We start from the raw sequence: 4,927 nt of genomic DNA on the forward strand, positions 1-4,927 counted from the left end.
TAACAAAACGTGAAAAGGCCCCTTTAAGCTGTTTCCCTGTCGCCTGTACGTCTTAACCGAATGTTTTATTCGAGTGACACTTTATGTTATTGGTTGATAACAATGATCAAGTTTCATTGTGGCACAATCGGCATCATAAATCTTTAAAATGAATATCAATTTATCTCGATTCCGATCGATCCAATCATAAAGAGGGTCTTAATTGATGAAACCCTTAACTTTTTCCTTTGAACGTGAGAAAAGTATTATATACCGACGAAGATGAAGTTATCCAGTTAAGTCATATTGCGTGTCATCAAGTTAGCCTGTATATTCTATAAAAGAAGGCATACAGGGCTAAGGGAAATGTATCATTTGAAGATCTGCATTAACTGATTACATTTCACCCCAACCTGTATAATATTAACAATATAACAACAATATAAACAACATCTTACCTTTATACACTAATAAGTATTTGTTCATAAATACCAATAAACATTTGTTCACTTGACTTCTTTAAAGTAAACTTCCACCTAACTCGATGCGACGGCTTAGGGTTGTCGACTTGCAAAGTACAATGAGGTTTATCATGTGATCCCCGCGTGATATTTGCAACAGCTCTAAACTGGTCGATTTGAGGTTTTTTATCGGACGGTGGACATTATTATTTAAATTGACATAAAGCGTAGCCATGTGTTGCCACAATATGATGAGCATACTAAAAGGGGAAGTTAATGATTTAAAGTTGAATCGCTGACGAGTAGAAACCTTATATGTTCGACCAAGCGTTTATTATATAACTAACAGGACGTTGCTTTCACGGCCACATATCAGTAATTGAATATCGTGTTCAGGAGGTTAATGATAAAATCTTTCTAGCACAGTGATGATATATTTGGACGTTCTTAAATCGCCACCGATTTGTTTCGATTAATGTTTTCAACAGTGTTTAATCTTGGCATACACAATAGTAAACTGGAAACATTCGTAGAAAACCTTTAAATGTTGCACTTGCGAATAGCGTTGTTTCATGTTTTTATTTAGTTATATGAATATATGTGTGTGATAAATATTCAATAATAGCACACACATTCATAACTATACATTTACATGCATAGAGGACAAACTAGATAGCTACGCAGATACATAATAACTGGTGCAAAAACCGTTATCATCCGCCTTTCATGTGAACTTTGTTTTAGCCCGGCCATTATCGGCGCCTTTATACATGTACAACATATAAACAGTGAGCTCGATAAACGACATTCACCCGTTTTGACTTTGTATTAAGATTCAATTAAAAGTCGGGAACCCTTTGCATGTCTCTTTGAGACTCGCTGTCCAATTTAAACATGTTTGCATTCTTATAAGAAACCATAATTGAGGCGATCGGTTCAACCGTTGTTCGATTAAACACAATCATTTAATGTGTGCAATTTAATAATGTGCTATTGCAATAGGCAAAATAATCTCCACTAATACACAAACGTTAGTTAGCAAATAGCATGCACCGAATATCGGACTAACGAATTGCACAATCGCCCATACACGTATATATTCGGTACAATTGGTAAAATGTCTTTCCAATTTAATCATTTAAGTGACATTTGTATTTTTAAACGCATACGGTGTAAATGTAAGCTAGTGCATTCATACGAGGGATATGATGTGTATATGCCATTGAAACTGATATGCATGCGCACATGGCGCAAGTGTTATCGTGCGATGGTGATATGGTAGAGAAATGGTAAAGTTGTGCAATTTAAACATGTTCGATGTAGGCCATGATTTGAGGCGTTTCAAACTACAGAAGATTCATAAGATATCGTAAACACTCAACCTGGCCCAAACGTCGTGAAGTTCGTGGAATAGTTATATTTATTTAATATGTGTAATATGAAAGCTATGAAATAATAAATATACAGTGTATATTGGTATTAAAATTGATAAAACAAATTAATTTGACACAGAGAAACACATTTTCCAAATTTAAACATATAACGTCTGTATTGAATAATCAAGCATACACACATTCTGTTGTGGAGCATTTTCACGTTGCAGACAATAATGCTATGCATTGAAACTCGTGTTGCCTCTTCGTAATCACTAAGGCGACCGAGGTACATTTCGGTCACAAACTTCCTTTGTGTTCAGAAAGCTTGTAAGTATGTTGTGAAGCTATTTACTGGCTTGTTCTGGCGTTTCAGCAAATAATCTATTTCACTTTTTTGTTCATGACCTTCCAAAAATGATTTTGCCACAAAAAACACTATTCGCCTTGCCAAGCATTTGTAATTTGGCGAGAACGCTGTGAGATTGTCTTTATTAATGGTAGAATTGAAGCCAGCAAACATTCGGCGAAATTCAAGACATTATTCCTTGCTATTAGCTGTGCATAAAAACAACATAAAGTTTATTCTTGAAAGTGTTTCGTAACGTAGGCAAGTAGTTGCATTAGCATAGATTATATTCACGTGATTGTATCATAGGTTGACTTGATCAATACATGAAAACACCACGTGAAGAAAAAAAGATTATACCCAAATGCTGATTCGTTAAAATTACCTTCGAGATGAATTATGTCAATTCTTTAGAAAAGTTTTTTTTTCAATTCTTATCAGTATAAAAGATAAAAAATAACAACACATGTACCGGTAGTTGTTTTCAATTTCTTTATACCGCAAAGATCGTTTATAAATTTCTTCTTATAAAACGTGGAGATATGTCAGATCACTTGAATATATAATTATGTCATGTATTGCTTTATACATGTGTACACTAAATATTAAATATCCCCATCAAAATCGAAGGACATTGTACAAATATGCATTACCCTCTTTACTGAAAGTTTGGATTATCGAGGTACATGGTTTTTGTTCTAGTGGAAATACATTTGCAAAGTCAACTATGAAAATTCACTTTATGATTAAGTGTCTTTATAGCTTTACAGGCATGTCGTTTGCATTATGCTAAAATGTTCCAAAGTCTGAATGGCACGCTGACAGCAAAACTATTGTATACACAAACGTACCAGGTTTGAATTATTTTATTGACATTTTCTCTGGATAATTATATTTAAATAACCCAAACCATTGTCACTTTTTTAAATAGAATTATGTAACGCAAAAATACAAAAATGTTTAAGTGCTCTTTAATCGATGTGAAGTGAGACAGTGTCTCTGATAGAGATCTAAAGAACGCTCCCACAATGAGGATCCAACTCGTGACCTCTCGGTCGCTAGGCGGACAAAATATCATCTACAACATCATATATTATATAATTGCTATTCTTTTCGTCACAGTTCAATAAACATGCGTGTTTACTAATGCACGGGATTTTCGTGTGTTTTGGCGATTATAGCGTCATTCGAGGTCCGCTTTCAGGAGACACCGCACGTTGTGGTTCATTTATTTGTTAAAAGTTTGATGCTGTGTTGGAAAAATGTCGAAAAATCAAGAAGTTTTGTCGGGGAATTTCAGCAATTCATCGGCTGTGGAGCAGTCGTTGCTCAGCAGGGAAGTAGAATGTTCATTTCACTGTAGAAAATAAATTAACAGTATCAAAAAGTTTAGGGATTTTATATTTTGTTTTGTTTTTCATGTTTGGCTAACGTGATTTACATACTTAAGTTTCTTCTTTGTTTATTCGATAAAAGCGGACCGCCTTCTACATTTGGTGTTTGTTGTAATGTTTGTTGTCACTTGTTTGCTAGTTAGCAAAGAATTATTTTATTTTCGGACGAACGAAGTGAGGGACAAAATTATTGCTATTCTTTTCGTCACAGTTCAATAAACATGCGTGTTTACTAATGCACGGGATTTTCGTTTGTCTTGGCGGGTATAGCGTCATTCGAGGTCCGCTAACAGGAGACAACGCACGTTGTGGTTCAATATATTTGTAACAGTAATTATAATACTCATTTTTAGTTTTACAATATTAGTATTATTTCAGCGAAGAAGCTGCGTCAAGACGTTATCAAGAAATTTCTCCAAAAACAGCGACTTCCGGTCGTCCTCGGACCGTGCTACGCTTGCAGCCTCACAAGAAACGTGGTTAGAGACTGCCCAAACGTCCAACGAGGCTTCGTCCAACAACAGCCCATTTTTAGCAGGTCCAGTTACCTAAGAACTGCAGCACAGACCGCCACTTCAGATGTCAGAGAAAACACTAAGTTTTAGAGATGAGTATAATGATTTTGTTTGTCTGTCCTGTCATGAATATTCAGAGTGTGAGATTTGTTTGTATCAATGTTTAGATGTGATGTGTATTTATTAAGGATTCCCATTGATTTGTTTGTACAAATAAGTTTTTAATGAGCATGTCTTGATGTGAACCCATTTATACATTAACATGCATCGGAGTAAATATATAGTTATTTAAAACAAAACAAACAACTCATAATAATAAAATGAATTTGAGGATATAACGATTAGTTTTGTTTGTTTAAGCAGTCAATACTATGATATGTTCTCGCTTCATATTTATGTATTATGAAACGATGATTTTATGAAAGTCGTTATATATTGTAATTATTATACTCATTTTTAGTTTTATAATATTAGTATTATTTCAGCAGAGAGTCTGTGTCAAGACGTTATCAAGAAGGTTTTCTCCAACAACAGCGACTTTCGGTTGTCCTCGGACCGTGCTTCGCTTGCCGCCTAACAGGACACGTGGTTAGAGACTGCCCATACGTCCAACGAGGCTTTGTCCCACAACAGCCCACTTCTAGTAGGTCCAGTCACCCAAGAACTGCAGCACAGACCGCAACTTTAGACGTCAGAGAAAGTTATAGAGATGAGTATAATGATTTGTTTGTTTGCGCTGTTATGAATATTCAAGTACTACTACTACTTACACTGCTGCTACTACTACTACTATAAATACAATTATTATAATTTTGAATTGAATTATACAAATAATAATTAAGAATACTGAGAAGAA

At 34.8% G+C, this 4,927-nt stretch overlaps 1 protein-coding gene across 1 annotated transcript in view; it reads right to left on the reverse strand.

Annotated features, from left to right (window-relative positions):
* The window catches only part of LOC127854947 (uncharacterized protein CXorf38 homolog), a 7,452-nt gene extending 6,856 nt beyond the window's left edge, over positions 1-596 (reverse strand). Inside the window, exon 1 of the mRNA XM_052390136.1 lies at positions 438-596. The gene's annotated coding sequence lies outside the window, so the exon portion shown is untranslated. The remainder of the gene's footprint in view (positions 1-437) is intronic.
* Positions 597-4,927: the final 4,331 nt, after the last annotated feature.

The sequence above is a fragment of the Dreissena polymorpha genome, chromosome 13, assembly GCF_020536995.1.
Source record: "Dreissena polymorpha isolate Duluth1 chromosome 13, UMN_Dpol_1.0, whole genome shotgun sequence".
Classification (NCBI taxonomy): Eukaryota; Metazoa; Mollusca; class Bivalvia; order Myida; family Dreissenidae; genus Dreissena; species Dreissena polymorpha.